We start from the raw sequence: 16,628 nt of genomic DNA, 5'->3' as shown, positions 1-16,628 counted from the left end.
GTATTCAGACCACGAACATTGCAAACTCCTTGATTCTTTAGCCTGTGATTTCAGCTTCAGTGGTTTGCTTGTACCACTTGCTTAAGTTCATAAACTATGTCATAACAGGCTAAGCTGGACATCTTGAAGTACCACTAAAAAAAAGCAAGCAAGGAAAATAACTGTAATCCACAGTATTTTGAAAAGAAGAGGCATAAATAAGTTTTAAAGCCACAAGCACATAAAGAAAGAAATCATGGGAAGAGACCTGACGGACTGAGATGTTCATATTTCCAAAGGCAGGCAGTGAATAATAATGGGAAGACTGGTGGAGCCTGATTTTCAAGGGTTATTTTATATCCATTTCAGTGACGTAATTCTGAACACACCTGGCTTTCCTTCAGGATTTTTCTTTCTGCAGGTGGCTTAGTGGGACAGGAAAGCAGCACTGGCAAGTGTAATTCATCGCCTCGACTTGCAGCCCGAACAGCTCTGAGCTGGTGGCTGGGAGAGCGGACGGGAAGAAATACGTGTGGATTTTGGAACATTCGTCAATAGCATGAGGAGTTCAGTTTGGCACAGGCAGGGGTATAATAATGCCAGAGTTACTTTTGGGCCTTTGTACGTTGCAATATAAATCTTACACTTGCTCAATTTGTGTTCATTTTATGTGGGAAACATTAATAGATTTTTAATATACTGGCACTAGATAAAATGAACTTCAGCGACATCAAAAAGAAAAATTGGCATTGCACAGTACACAAGGAAATATACTTTATGGCATTTTACACTGCTCTGATAAGTTGTGTGAGAGGTCAGTATAGGTGAAACACAGGTTACACGGCCTTGAAGATTTGTTAGCTGTAGTAAATAATTGTTATTGGACTGGAGACCAAAAAGTGTAGGTATATGTGCAGCTTGCTGCAACTGAAACATTAAAGGGCCTCCAAAGCATGCAAAGATCAGGCTATACTGACTAGATTATGTATCTACATCTGTATCTATCTATCTATCTATCTATATCTATATTTATCTATATCATCTATATCTATATCTATCTATATAAACATTCTATATCTAGAATTTAATCTAGATTAATTCTAAATCTATTATATTCTATGTTATGTTATTATTAAAACTGCCTGGGCAGTTACAACCGCCAGCTGAGTTCAGTCTTCTTTATTTATTGTAACCACCTTAAATCACTCACAGTATTGGAGATGGAGATCGACCTACCTGGAACCTCTTGTAAACATTGCCCGTAGACATCCCTCAGCAAATGGAAAGATGTGGCTTTTCCTGTATAGGGAGAGGTTTGCTCAAGTGCTATTAAAATCTATAGCACGTGCTGAACCAAATGAGAGAAGGTAAAAAGCAGAATACTGAAGCCCTGGACTTCGGCATTTTCCACTAACAGGGCTTGCTGTCCTGTACAGCAAATGAAAATGGTGCAATTAGTTAGCTACGTTCTAGTTATTGTCTTGTACTGGAGAAATAAAAAAGTTTTTCTCTGTGCTTCTTCTACCATTGCCATCAGCGCGCTCGTAAATATTTTACACGTTTTTTGGCTGCGAGTTCGACTTTCTTGTTTTATATGTTTGCCCAATAGCTAGTGCAATCAGCTCTCCATCCTGAGGATTAATACTGAAATATTAAAATGCTGAGATTCTCCGACTGCCGTCAACGAGCTGCTCCTGTGTGCGCCAGAGGAGGAACCAGACTTCCACAGGAGCAAATCCATTCACCGGGGTTAGCAGAAAGCTTCAACGTTATTTTGGGTAGCTGGTGTTTTTCATGCAAACCGCATCACAAATGTTATATGGAGTTATAAAGTTAATATAAAAAGCAGATGGAGAGAAATTAAAAGAGATAGTCAAGGGAGAAGAGATGAGATATAAAAATAGATGGAACTGGTGAAGCATGGAACTTGCAGAAAAGCTGTTCCAGATGCCAGGAGCTACTCCAGAGAGGAGTCTCATCCCAGAAACGGGGACCAATATGAAAGTACAGTGAGCAGTTTAAGGGACAAAGGGAAGAATATGCGAAAGGCCTGTAATGTTTGCCTCCGAAAATAAGCAAATACTATTTTGAATTCTTCATTTCTTGCAGATTATATAATGAATTTAAAAGAAACAAATATATTTGTCCTCAATATCAGCAGTCAGACAAAATTTCACACCTTTTCCATTAATATCATATCTAGAAAATATAGAAAGATATCTGTCATTTTAAGACACTAAGGAAGAGCAAAAGAGTGTATGTACATATGTTATGGCATATGTACCTTGCTTTGCACCCACAGAAGCTCTTTATGTCCTGTTTGCTTAATTTATTAAAGGTCTCAGCACATACACAAATCTATCTCATAATCCACTTATTATTTGGTCAGCTCTGGGATTCAAATAGTGTGGATGCCATAGTTTCTGCTTTACACCATGCTGACAAGGAGCTCCTCCTGTATGAACCACTCTCACTGCAGTACTTCTGGGTGGAAAATTATGACTCTGTGCTTTCATACAAATATTAATTACATCATACTTTTTCCTTTTTGAAAAGGAAAGCCACCTCAAGAGGTAGATCCATAAACCCACAGGGAACAAAGCTTGAAATAATATATATAAATATAAATATAAATATAAATATAAATATAAATATAAATATATAGATATTTTCAATCCTCCTTTGTAAGATAAGTGGATAATAAGGGTAGAGTAGGAAAATGTGTCATTTTGTTATAACCTCATTGACCACACTGATGAATATAACTTTATTACAAGGAGCAGATGTTGTCTTAAAACCTCAAGGTATCTCTGATAAGGAGCATTGACTTTCTGAATTTGCTGGCAAGTGTTATCTAATATTTCAATCTCACGATTACGTACAACTCTCCAATGAGTCATTCCGCTGCGCAATGTTGCTTGTTCTCTTAGGACTGTCTTTGTCACAACACGAGTCAAGTCAATCTTATCTGGTTTACAAATGTTTGTGCGCATACAATCTATGTTTTGTCTTTCATTGAGTATTTGCAACCTTCGACGCAACCCACAGTGATCATGGGTACAGATACCCTGACTTGAATGGTTAATTTCTGGAATGAAATGTCTTACTTTCTGTGGGAGCCAAATCGTTTCCCAGAAGACTTTTTAGACTGGAGAGGCTCTCTATAGCAGTCTCCCCATCAATACATAGCTTAGACAAAGTAAGAATATAGCAATTAGATGACATTTGTGGCCATTACCATCAAAGAACAGTATATTAATGATGTTATACAGAACTATTTCCCAGTATTTCCTTAGAAACTCTTGTTGGGTCTACCCATAAATGTCTCATAAAAGCTATAAATATTCAAGAAAGGAAGTCAGTTACATATAAAGACCTCTAATAGGCACTATGAATGAATTCCGAACCGTATAATAGCCAGGCACCTGTGAAAAATGACAAGAGGATGTGATCTATACATTATATATGCGGCACTTTGCTACAGCTGCAAAGATTTCTAGTTATTCAGTGAAGCTAGAAAATTAAAGCAAGAGCATATAACAAAAATGTCGTTTGAATTAAGTCTTGTATGGTGTTGCTTCTTACTCAGCGATCATTATAATAATTAGCTTTGCACAAAATAGATTTATAAAAGCTCATAAATTCAAGTAACATGCAAATACAGATTTCTTGTATTTATTTAACTTTCTACAAGCTACTTGAAATGTTTTTGTGATCAAAGTAAATGAATAATTCCAAGAAAATGCAACAGTCAGAGTTGGACACTGAGATGTCACTGAGATGTTTCAATTATGTTGTATTTATTTTCAATATACAGCTAATATAATCACGGCAATATTAATACCTAAAAATTTTACTGAACTCCTAGGTTTTCCCTCTCCTTTCTCTCTTCATTCTTTTTCTTTTAATCACTAGCAGAAACAAAACTTGCTTCAGGTCCTTGGCTCACATTGACATCAATAAAAATTTGTCATGGGCACTGAGGAAAGTAATTCGTAGCTGCAAAACGCATCAGGAAGGGTCTGTCGTTTCAGGTGGAGCTGTCTGACACCGTCACCAGATTTACAGGAGACTCCTTCAGAGGGCCTGAACCCAGGCAGCCTTTTTTGAGGCTAATGGACCAGCAGTAAATTACACTGACTAAAAACCTGGCATCTTCCCTCGCGACTGTCCTCGGCGTAAGATTTGGAAGTGATGGACCGCCTGGTGCAAACTCTTTGCCCAGAGGCTGTAATTCATTGCAGGGGGGTTCTGCGGCTTCAGGAATGGTGTTAAACAAACCAAGGGATGATCTCTCCTGTCAGGCTGGTGTTGTGATGGCACGCTGCCTCTCTGGCAGGCATCCCACCTGCCCAGTGGGTGAAGGCATCTGAACCAGCCTGTGCGTGAACCCAGAGTCATCCCACCACAGCACTGTTGGGTGGGTGTGGAAGCACTGAGCATTATTCTGCAAAATATGTTTGGAAAGAAAAAAAAATGGAGACTGCTTTATCTTTTTCCTAGCTAAACAAGTTTCTTTTCTCACAGTTCTGCCTTAGATAGGTTGAGGAAATTACTGGTGACTGGAAAGCCTGTGAGAAAGCCTATGAGAAAGCCTATGAGAAAGCTCATAACCCCAATAGGGTTTCACCGCTGAGAATAAAATTTCAACGTAAAATCAGAGAAGCACTGGAAGATTTCTTGTTTCTCTGATCATTTCTGTTAAAAGCTGACATGACATCTCTTTAAAATGCTTCAGTCACTCGTGTGACACAGTAGACTTGAGAAACTTGACGATGTCTTCGCGGTTGTACCAGTAGCCAGACAAAAAAAAAGAGGTTCCTTCACCACACGGCAGTTTCATAGCTGTGTGATACACAACCTCCTCTTCACTCTGTGTGACAGATGCCTGTCTTTTTGGAAACACCATTCCTGTGATTTCTCTTGAAGGTATTCTCGTGCAACTCTTACTACATCTGAGCATTGATTGAGCGGGAGAAAAGCTACATCTGTGCCTGAGCAGCCCCAGAATTCACTTTAGCTTCGACAAGCTGATGTCCAGCACCTCCCACAGAGCCTTTCACTCCCTGAAAATTGTTGGAAAACTCTAATTAACCTGTGTTTTCAGCCTTTCTCACCTGGTGGTTTGTAATTTTTGTAGAAGAGATGGATATCACATTTAGATGCTTTGGACATTTAAAAGAATAGTGTACCAGCACTTGGAAACGTATTCCACAACTAGAGGTCACAAACATAAGTGTTTGTTTGAATACTGCTTAATGAATGACTCTTCTTGCAAAATAAAAAATTTATGACTGCATTTACTGATGACAAATGCTGTTAGGGTCTTTAGGCACTGAAGTTGAAAAACCTACATAACAGGATATGAACACAGCATTGTTAAAAATGTTCTTTAAATTATTTGTATTGCAGGAAGTAATAGCTGTATGTAAAAGTCCTTGAGATTTTGGTTAAGATACTTTCCAAAATATCAGATTATTTTTAACCTTTTCAGAATGAAACACTTACTTTCATTAATGCACCAACCTGTGGGTCTGCAGAGTCATGAATAATTTTCATAGTTTGGCTTTTGTGTATGCCTCAGCAACTGGGAGTGGTCCCTTAATCTATTCTTGCTCTCTTTTTTCTTAATATATTGTTCATCTGCTTTCCTCCAAATCTAAGCAGAATGACATGCTGCAGTAGAAACTGTTGCCACCAGACTCTTCTCCGACCACAGAAGCACAGGATTCCCCCAGGGGTGTTCCCCTCCGGAGAAAGGAAAAAAAAAAAAAAGCCCACAAACATTAATGTTTCTCTGTACACCTCTGCAGAAGGGAGAATTTCCATCTCTTTTTCTATGTCTGTAAATGCCTCAAAAAGGGGCAAAAAAAAATCCCTTCTTGTGATAGTGGGAAGAAAATACAATCGCTATAGTACTCGTGGAAGTTCTGTGCCTTGTGAATTCATCGCACGGTGAAGCATGGTGCATCGGCAGTGCTGGGAAAACCCACTGTGTGTTTCCTGGGGAGGCACCTGGGGGTGAGTTCCCCCCTTAAGTCACAGGCGGTCCAAGGACCAGGCTAGAGCCTTGGCTGGTGTAAATCAGCCTGAATACATCGACTTTGATTCACTGTTTTGATTTACGGAGGCTGGGAATCTGGCTCTCTAGGTTGAAGACTGGCCGTGGAAAGGTATGTCAAGGCTGTCGAAATATACCCTCCACAATTTGGATCAAAGTAATGAGCACTCAAGGAGGAATATAAAGAGAATTGCGTTCATTTTAAAATTTATGGGAGTCCTTTATCATTCAAACTCCAATGGAAATGATTGCCTTGAAGATTATAACAGTCGTAGAGAAGCCAGCCGTGGACTGGCATTTAATCGTTCCCAAAATTGATTTAAAAATATAGTATAGGAGCTACAACATTAAAAAAAAAAGCTTCATAACAAGTTCATTCTTAAGGATTTTTTCCTTTGATGCAAGGAAGACATTCTATATGTTGAAAAAGCTAAAGTGTTAGGTCTTGGCACCAATCTTTAAGGCAGGGATTATCCCATATATGTGGTTGTACATCACCTACTGTTGGGAAGTCCAAGGCTATAATTAGGCATCTCTCAATGTTGTCATGTTAGGTATCTTTGGATAATTGTTGCTACCCACATGGTTATCCATATGTTTTACTGTGAAGTATGATTAATTCTCCTCCTCTTTGATACAATAAGTATTTTATGCAGGGAATACATCTTTACAAACAGGAAAATTCCTGTGTAACAGGAAAATAAAGCTCCTAATCCTGTCATTCTCCTGGGTAAAATTCAGCCCAGTTAAATGGCATCGATGTCTTAGTTTCCATGAGTTGTTTATAGTGACAGGAGGTCCCCCAGATAAAGCAGGCTGCTCAAAACATACCATCTGTCCAGACAACATAGCCCAATGCTTTTTAAAGTTTTAAATAGGCATTGTTTTTTATGCCTGTTTTTTTTTCCTCATGCATTAACACATTTCAAAGAGGGGAGAACATCCCCTAATCCCCACGTGCACTGCTCAGGGACTGCATTCACAGCCTTGCAAAGAACTGGCACAACTCTTCCAAAAATACCTAAGAATGATGAATTGTGGAAGTGGCGAAAAAACTACCAGCTTTTTTTAAGTAGTTGAACACTGGAGAAATTTGTTTATTTTATTTTATTTATTATTTATTTATTTATAAAATAAATTTATTTTATTAAGCCATAGAAAGCTGTATTTGTTTCTCGGTAATGCACAAAATTCCTGCTTAAATCCCCAGCCTCTTGTTAGGTGGCAATTTCTGTTCGCTCTCTGGCCAGCCCACATCCCCACCTGTCCCAACCTTGCACAAGGTTCACCAGCAGGGAAAACAGCTAAAAATTGCAGTTCTTAGTCACTAGTCTCCTCTTCTTGTGAGTCATTAACATCAATTACTAACCACTGCATTGTCAATTAAGACTATCACTTGCTGCTATTCACTGCTAATGTGCTAATTGTCATCAATTTACTGCTTCAATTATGTGGTCATATACTTGCCTCGAGGTACACTGGTTTGATAGAAGGGTCTTGAAGGGAAACATACTCTCTGAGTGATTTTAATGCATGGAAAGAAACTTGGAGTGAGTCTGAACATGTTGGATGTACTTGCAGTATACTCTAGTGAAAAATTATTCTAACAGGCAGATGATGGTAAAGAAAAAAACAAGTGTTTAAACTGCATATTTTATAGGATTCCTGTTTATTCTTGACCCTTCTACTGAAATTATGATGATATTTCACCTGAAATAGATTCATAGATCTTATTCACTCTGTAATCATGTATGTATTTTTGCCTAATTATATCTGATTGCTCACTGCATGTTATACTTTCTAATGAGCATTGAATTATTAATCTGCTGCCTAGTCTGTCCCCGCATACAAAAGGGAAAGATGTCTGGTATCATTGAAGCAGAGTCTACTGTGTTCACTTCAAGAGGCAGCAGCAAACTTTAGGATTCAGCAGTGTGTCAAATTCTTACTACAGACATAACCAAGTTCCCTTTGACAGGTTTTAAATAATATGTTTTTGGTGTGCTATATCTGACACTAAGCTGCCCTGAAAATAGTAGAGCAAGTCTGCTAGCAAGAATAAAATCAGACAATCTCCTAAAAAAAAAAAAAAAGAAATAAATCTGTGTCTCTCATGCCTCTATTTTTCAATCCTTAGGCAAATAACCTTGTAGGCTGCATGAAATAGTTTAATTTCTCTCATATTGTTGCTCAGCAATACAAGGAAACAAAGCAGAGACACCCTTATCTATAGCAAGGGTCCAATGAAAATGATGTATCCTTTTCCCATCAAAGGAATATTGATCCTTCACACAATATTGTGATGAGCACCTGATTTCCATGGGTAAAATTTATTCAGGGGGGTGGGGGGCAGGATGACCCAAATCATTTCAGCAACCAAGAACCAAGTGATTCTCATAAACCTTGTGTTTGGCAGGTGGAGGCTATGCTATAAATGCCTCCCAGCCCCAGGCTCTGCTTGCTGGGACCTCAGCATGGAGAAGAGCCCGTCGGGTGACCAGGTAGGCTCCTAAAGGGCGGGTGGTGGGAACATCTTGAAGGGAGGGCACACCAAATGCGGGTCTTATGCGATAGATTTTTCAGGTGAAAAATATATTTAAATGTTTGCCTTAGAAGCAAGTGTCTTTAAGCTGAGGTTAGTGGTTATCTTGCTTTTCACAGGGAAGGTTTTTGGAGAGGCTGATGGTAATTTGTTGTTAACTAATGGTTCTCATTAGTTGTGTAAAAATCTTTTATCTTATCTTTAACCTTCCTGGCAGTTTCTGTGATGCAGCCTGCTATGGATGTATGGGTTTAATCTCTACACAGGCAGAAAGTTTTGGTGTATCTGGCTGTTGGCTGGTGCTTAGTTACGTAATTTGGTGTTTGTGTGTCCAACCTTCATGTTAACTGGTATTTTAATATAAGAGCATATGGGGGTGGGGAGAGTGTGTAAGTTTTTTAACCTTTAATCAAGTCTCTGAAGCTCCTTCCTTGACAAACTGCTTGTGAAGGACAACGGAAATGGCTCCTTTGGTAGTTGGCATCTTTGTTTTCTGTTGACTTGTTCCAATCTAATGCTAAAGCTGTTTTTCATCTATAAAGGTATGTCAGGTTCAGTGCATTAATTTAAACTTTGATGAAAAGGAATGGTGCCAGTATAATAAACAAAGATATCCCTTAATTTGTTCAGGAGCTTTTTAGAGCAGCTTGGGGAGAATTTAGAGAGGAGGGACAATTTTCAAGTGTTTTGGAAATGTTGGGGTAAAGATTGATTTGGGTCCATCACCACTGAAACATGGGCTTCACTGGAAGTGAGCAGCATAAATTTGAGTCTGTTTTCTCTAGATCTAGATTTTATTTTTTTTTTTGCTTATCTGTTCTTTTATCTCTGTTCTGGGACAAAAATTTCTGGAAAAGAATAATCCAATAGAGACTCTGTACATTTTAACTGCTGCTTATTGAAATTAGTTTACTGTAACAATTACTTTTTTTTTTCCCAAACATGCTTTCTGTGTAACCATATTTAAAATGTGATTCTATATTTGGGAGTGTAGTAGTCAAATGGGATGAGGAGGGAAGTACTGAATAATAAGGTGGGAATGAGTTGTGAGTTGCTGGGTACAAGTGAGTAGTTTCCTGAAGGGCAGTGAACCCTTATGCACATACACCTCCCTCTGCCCACCCAACCCCATCAGACAGGGTTAATAACGTTGCTAACTCTAGAGTGTGTTCTCTTGTCAATGTGGTGGGGTCGTGATGTGAGTTGGGACATCAATGCAGGCTCTGACCCCCTCTGAAAATGGGATATCTAAATGCAGCTTAGAAAGCCAAAGCAGATCAGCCTTGCACAGCCCAACTGATCTTTCCAGAACCTTAACAAGCATGTAAGGACACACTTTGTTGATGTGTAAATATCTCCCAGATTCCCTAAATTGGTCGCTTAAGATTTCATCTCTAGAGTCTACACTCATTTCCTGCCTCTACTGGGTTCATGGGCAATAGGCTCATACTCTATTTTATGCCTGAAGGACAGAAGTGACTGATACACATGTACTAACAGTGCATGTCTCAAGTTCTGCAGATTCTACATCTGACAACTATTTTTCCTTCACAACCATTTCCCTTTGATCTCACCTCTAAAAGCAAAACCTAAATCTGACGAGGCATCTGCTTCTAAAACCCTCTTCCTACAGTGGCCCTACGAGGACCTTGACAGTGAATACACCAGCTCAATGCCTGTTCATTCACATTGCAATTTAAAGCTACCGAAGACATCTTCATAAAGCTGGGAACCTGTCAGCTTCCCCATCCTTCTGAGAGGCCAGTGGGTTCTCTAGTGTGTAGATACAACTGGGGACTCCTGAGAACTTGCTACGATACAATAACCTAACACCCATGAGAAGGACAAGAGAGAAGTGTATTCTTTGGGAACACTTAGTCAAAAATTCTTCATAGTTAATTGCTGGGAGCAGTGAGGGAAGTGGAACTACAACAGCGGTGGAGAGGTTTCTTGGTGGTGACAGTGTTGGTATTTGGTCTGAATAATGGCTAATGGTGTTAATGAGATACAAAATGGTTGTTAGCAATACAGGCATGGCTGGGCAAAAGACTTGCAGAGCCTTGGTACATGCATGGAGGGGAATTGCAGCGAGACAAGGCAGATGTGTGTGTTTTAATGTGACAAGTGTGAAGAATAATGGTCTTCCCCTGACCTTGCTCTCCCAGCTGTAAACTCCTACTCCAGATGTAAAAGGCTACAGTTAAAATTAAAGATCTTTTCCTCTCTGTTCTGCTTGTTGCACGTCCCCACCTGAATCCCAATTAACATGTTGATTTATTTTAACTGTAACTATAAAAGTAGTGATCCTCCTTTATTAATGGTAGGGAAGGGGAGAAATAAACAGCCCATAAATTACGTTAGCATCAGGTGCTCAGCTGGAAACTGTTGGGTAGATCTCTAAGGACAAAGACAAAAGAGAGGGAAAGTATCTGGTAATGTGGTTGGGAAGTAACCTGAAGTTGTAGGTGACTTAAGAAGCAGGAGCTGGCTTTGCCAGGGTGTGAAAGGAAAGGGCAGCGCAAGTCCCCGCATCCCAGCACTGAGCCTGGCTCCCTGCCCTGGACAGGCCATGCCATGGGGGATCATGTCCCACCTCCCTCCAGCTCCCTCTGCTCTTCACAACCTATTCACAGATGGAACAGCGAACTTATACAAACTTCTGTATGAGGCTGGTCAAAGTGGAAAAATAACCTGGGATTTCTGACAAACCCCAGTATTTTTAATTCCATGATAAAGTGGTAGTCAGATGAGTGATTCAACCACAAATGTTTTCTTCTTAAAAAAAAGAAAGTAATTTTAAAAAAAGTCAGAAATTGCCAAAGTGCAAGGATTTTTTTGGAGGGGAAAAAAAAGTTAAAACCTTTTCTTCCTCAAATAACTTGTTCTAGTTCTAGAAACTTATTTGAAAGACTTGAATACATATTTCCCCCCCCACCTTGAAAACTTCCATCCAGTTTTATTATTTAGGTAGGTAACACCACAAATACAGATGGCATTTACCCTTGCCTTGTTTTCTTCCAATCTGTTCTCTTTTCTGGGTTAATACCTTCTCCCACTCTGCTCTTCTATTTCAACATAGTGTGTAAAAATAAAATGGCAGATTTCTCTTTGCTTTTCCTCTCTATTTCTTCGCATCTATATTTTGACTTTGTTACCTTTGGCTCACCTCATCTGCCTACATAGAAAGCCTTTTTTGTTTATTTGTCAGATTTTTCTATATAACTTTTCCTAGAACTTGAAGGAAGCAGTTGTTAAAGAATAACTTTCATGCCTTTCAACCCAATTCATTATTTCTTAAGAAATAATTTTGTTCTTTATAGTTTTATAACTGTGATTTGCAAACAGAAGACAAGTGAGGAGTTAAGGGGAAGAAAAAACAGGAGGGTGGAGGAAAAGAAAGTATGCGTTTTAGTTTTGGTTTCTGCTTATAATCATGACACTGGGTCCATTTTTCTCTATTACAATCGAAGGTATTGAATTTGGAGATTCATGCATGAATTAAAAATTGGCAGGGAAAAAAAATCAGTTTAGTGAAATCCAAAGAAATTTCTTACAACAACATTGTGTGGGGAGTGGAGGTGTCAGATTGATCTGTAATAGAACTTTTTTCCATAAAAAAATTTAATCACAGGATTTTAAAAAAAAAAAAAAACACAACCAACCAACAACAAAAAATTCAAAAAGAAAATATTGTTCACAATGTAAAGGTTAAAATATAGCATTTTGAAAACAGAACTGAAACTCTTCTGTCTTCTTCCAAACATCATACTTCATTTTGGAAGTACTCCAAAAGAAATCATTTAAGACTTTCAAATGAACCTGTTTTATTTTCTTGCTCTAAAGGCGTACTTTCAGTTTCCCTAATGATGTCTATTTGATGGATTTACCATGAACAGAATATAATTAAAAAAATTATCCAGTTGTAATTGTGATACTTCCCTGTCCCAATAAGATAATAAAGGTTCATGCCAGACCATCCTGTCATTTGCAAACTTTTTGTCCCAGCAGGGATCAATATTTGTTATGGCACCAAGGCAGCAGTTCCATATGCTGCCTCTTTTTATTAGCGCCTTGCACGGAGGGTACAGCAAAAATAACACTGCAGGGCTACTGCTGCTGTCCCTCGGGGGAGGTTAGTGCCATGGAGCTGTGTTAAGGCATATATGGTCACATCTCTGTCAGTAGAAAAAGCAACCAGCAGCTTCCCTATGGGTGATTTGGAGGTACAATGACTCGCCTTTTATTTTAGCGGGAGTTGGATGGGTGTTTGGGTGCTTAACACCACTCCAACATTTTTGCAGGCTGATTAATCCACAAAAAGCTTGTAATTATCTGAGTGTTTCCCTCTGGACTTCTTAGCATGTGTTGGTGTCTGGCTCGCTCTTTATAGCATATGCTATCCATTTCCCAAATCTATTACAAACCAATAAAAGATAACTTATGCCCAGTCTGACTGCATGACTACCCTTTCCCATGCAGTATGGTTTTTGTTTATCATGTCATTCATTAAGTTACATGGGCAAAAATACCATGGCAACACAATGCTGCAACTGCAGATAATGACATGACGTACTTGATTTCCAGAGAACATATACTAATTAAAGACAACCCAACAATTTCATCTCTCGCTGCTTTATGAGCAGAAAGGAAAGAGGCAGCAGGTGCAATGGTGGGGCAAGTTTGTCACTTGAGGAAATGTGTGGAAGAAAACACGTTGTGTGCTGTGTGTTTTCCACTGGTGTCAGGCGAGTTGATTATGAAATGGTTCTTTCTGAGCACCCAAAATGTTTCACGTATGTTTCCCTTGACCTAACGGATCTTTTATACCTTAATGTTTCTAACAAAGGTATCAGTGTGACCAGGAAAGAATTTATATTTACATACTAGTTGACACAATGTTTTTTCTGAAGGCCAGATCTGGTGACTATGGGTGTTGGTTTGATTGATATCCATTCACTTAAATTAATATTGAATTTCCAACTGCAGCTACTTTCTCGTATTGAAGCCACTTTGGAATCTGAGAAGTTTATGTTCTGGCAAAAGCATTATTATTTTTTTTCCCCTGAAAACAAATGAAGTTCAGGCAGTCATTTTATCACAATAAAATGATTACTCTATTCCTTGGACCACTTCTATGACCTTGTGCTTTTCACTTTTAGAAAATTAGTCAGGGAAGTGTGTATCTATAAAAACCCTTGCCCCCCCCCCCCTTTACACGCCCTGTGCTTCAGTAACACGGTGTGGACAGGCTTGGCTTCCCTGGCAGCAGGAGAAGTGACCAGACATATCCAGCCACAATGGCAGGATGGCCTCTCATGATACTCTGCTTCTCTCTTTCAACGCATCGGTATTTTCCTAGGAGCTGAGGGCACGATTTGAACAGGGGCATTCATGGAAATGAGCTGGGAGCAGTGGTTGATGTGGTTCCGAACACAGCATACTGTGATACCTCTGTCACTCGTATCTGACTTTTCCTTCTTAAAGAAGATGCCAGACATGCACAAACAGTCAAGGCCAACAGCTGGCTACCTTACCTCAAAACATTTTGTAAAGCAGTTTGTCTTGGGACCTGTTCTCCTAAACAATGAGGTTCAGCTCTCCCCAGGCAGAAGAAAGAAGCAACCATGGTTCTCTCAAACTGAGGGCAGGATCTCACCAAATCATCATTTCCCTCTAATTTTGTCGTTCCAATCCTTAGCTTTCTTAATCTTTTTACTTGTACAGTGGTTTTCACCTTATATTTTGTAGTGTCCCATTCTTATATGTTTTTAACCATAATTACTTACTAGCTAGACAATATACTGATCACCACAAAGCAGTCAGCCAGTGGTCTGGGACTCTCTGACCTCCTGAAATCCCTTCAAGAGAGATTATTCTGCAATAGTAATCTGGAAAATGGAGCCCAGCCCACTTATTGTCTTTGCAAACAGGAAAGTGTCTTGTCTCTACTAAAATGATTCGACGCCATCATTTAAGCAACTGGATATGCAGATATGGAAGAATACATGCAGACAGAAAATTAAATTGTATAGATCATGATCATCTCAGGGTTGATTAAATGGAATGAGAGTGCATTTCCTCTTTCATACAGAAAGAGGCTTAACATTAAAAAAACCTAATCTTTTCTAAGATAAAGTTCATTAACACAATGATTATTCATTTGGCTTTTATAATGATACTGCTGCTTAATCACCAGAACATTGCTTCCTGTGCTCTAGGAGAACCAGCAGGAAACATTTGAAGAGACAGAGCTGGTGCTAATGCGGCAGCACACAGAATGGAAATTTCAGTGCTTTTCATTTTCAAAGTGGCATCGTATTCCTGCTCAGGTTTCGAAAAACCTACCCGTCAAACAGCATGAGCTTTAAACCCAACATTAAATTTATACAGCAATGAAGCCTCAGGTTTCCTGTTTCTACACAGTTAACATCTAAGTTTCCTCCTGGGTCTATTTCCATTATTTATTATATTATTTGCCTAGAGTAGCACCCTAGAGGAGCATTGCAATCAGGAACCGAGGCTGGGTTGGGAGAAATACAGTATAGTCACTCCAGAGTTGGTATGGCCTCTTGAGTTTATAATCCTAATAAACAAGGCAAACAGTAATAGAGATAGATAAACAAATGCTGGAGGTAGTTGTCTGGTTAATGACTTCCTCTCACTGCAGTTTTGATTCCCTACTTCATGCTCCTGCACAGTTTCAACCAAATCTCCTACGCTCAGCTGCCTGGGTCAATTTGAAACTCCAATGTCAATCCCATGTTCCTTTTCTTCACCTGCTGAACATGTTTATTTGATCTTTCACTTAACCTTCACTTAAAATTTACATTTGTAGTTGTTATCTTCCTTCATCTTTCTCTCCTTGAAGATCCCCCTCACTGCTGGTGGACCAGCTCACGCAGGTCCATGGCTGGCCCTGTGGCATGAGGACCAGGTTGGTCTCCTGCTGCCACTTCAGGTGCCATTGAGCAATCTCACTTTCTCTCCCCTCCCTGGCAATGTTATAAGGTAGGGCTTGGAATAATTTAACCTTTTTTTTTTTTTCTAGAGTGTTTTTCCTCTAAGAAATCCGAGGTGGGGGGAAGGAAGTGGTTGGCAGGTGTCTCCAAAGAAAGAGGAAAGAATTTAGAAAGCAAGAGCAGCTGATTTTAGGAGCTGATTATGTTGTAAACGTAGGGCAGGATGGGATCCCTTTGCAGCTGCACAATGGCCCTTTATCTGTAATGAACATGAATGCACCAGAAGTCAGCAAAGGCTTCCATTCATCAGCAGAAGAGTTTGTAGGAATACTGTGTTCTTCAGGCTGCTGCTCGCAAGCACTTGTTTGCATATTTTTACTTCAGCAAGAAAAGGAAGTCTTATAAAGAGCATGAGTCTTGCTCACAAAAATGTCCATTGGGATAGAGAAAACTGGAACACGCATCTGAGTAGCTCATATTTTCACACTTCTTTAAAAGGCTGAAATCAAAAGGTCGCATTCTGAGCCCACATGAGTTTAACAAAGCTGAAGAGCGTCGCTGTAGCCCTGGTACAACCAAAGCAGGAAGATCGGATGCCTTCTGCTCGTTCTCCTGTGAAAGTTCTTTTTGGCAAGCAACACTTCACGCCGCTAGCTTGTGCCCCTGATTAGCAGAAAGAGTGTGTACTGGATTGTTCATTATCTGCACTGTGCTAACAGGGGAAGTGACAGATAAAATTACTGCATATCAGACTTGTTTCCTCCTTCAAGGATCTATTAGACTTAATATGCACATGAAGGGAGGATTAGGAAGTGGTTTGTTTTGCCTAAAAAATTTCTAAAGGAATTCACGTTCTGTTTGCGCTATCCACTCTTAATTACAGGCTGTGTCCCTCCTTGTTCGTGCTCCCTGGGGATAATTTTATGGCTGTACTCGGTAGGGACAGTAAGTGCCTTTGTTCCTTGTACCTGCTCATTGCAGCAGTTAGAAAGCTGGATGAAAACAATTAAGGAAAATGTAACAACACTCTTCTGCTCTAATTGGAGCTGTCATAGTCCAAATTAGCTGGTACAAACAAATGGTCTGG

This window comes from Numenius arquata, chromosome 8 (assembly GCF_964106895.1).
Source record: "Numenius arquata chromosome 8, bNumArq3.hap1.1, whole genome shotgun sequence".
NCBI lineage: Eukaryota > Metazoa > Chordata > Aves > Charadriiformes > Scolopacidae > Numenius > Numenius arquata.
This window is presented reverse-complemented; position numbering follows the sequence as displayed.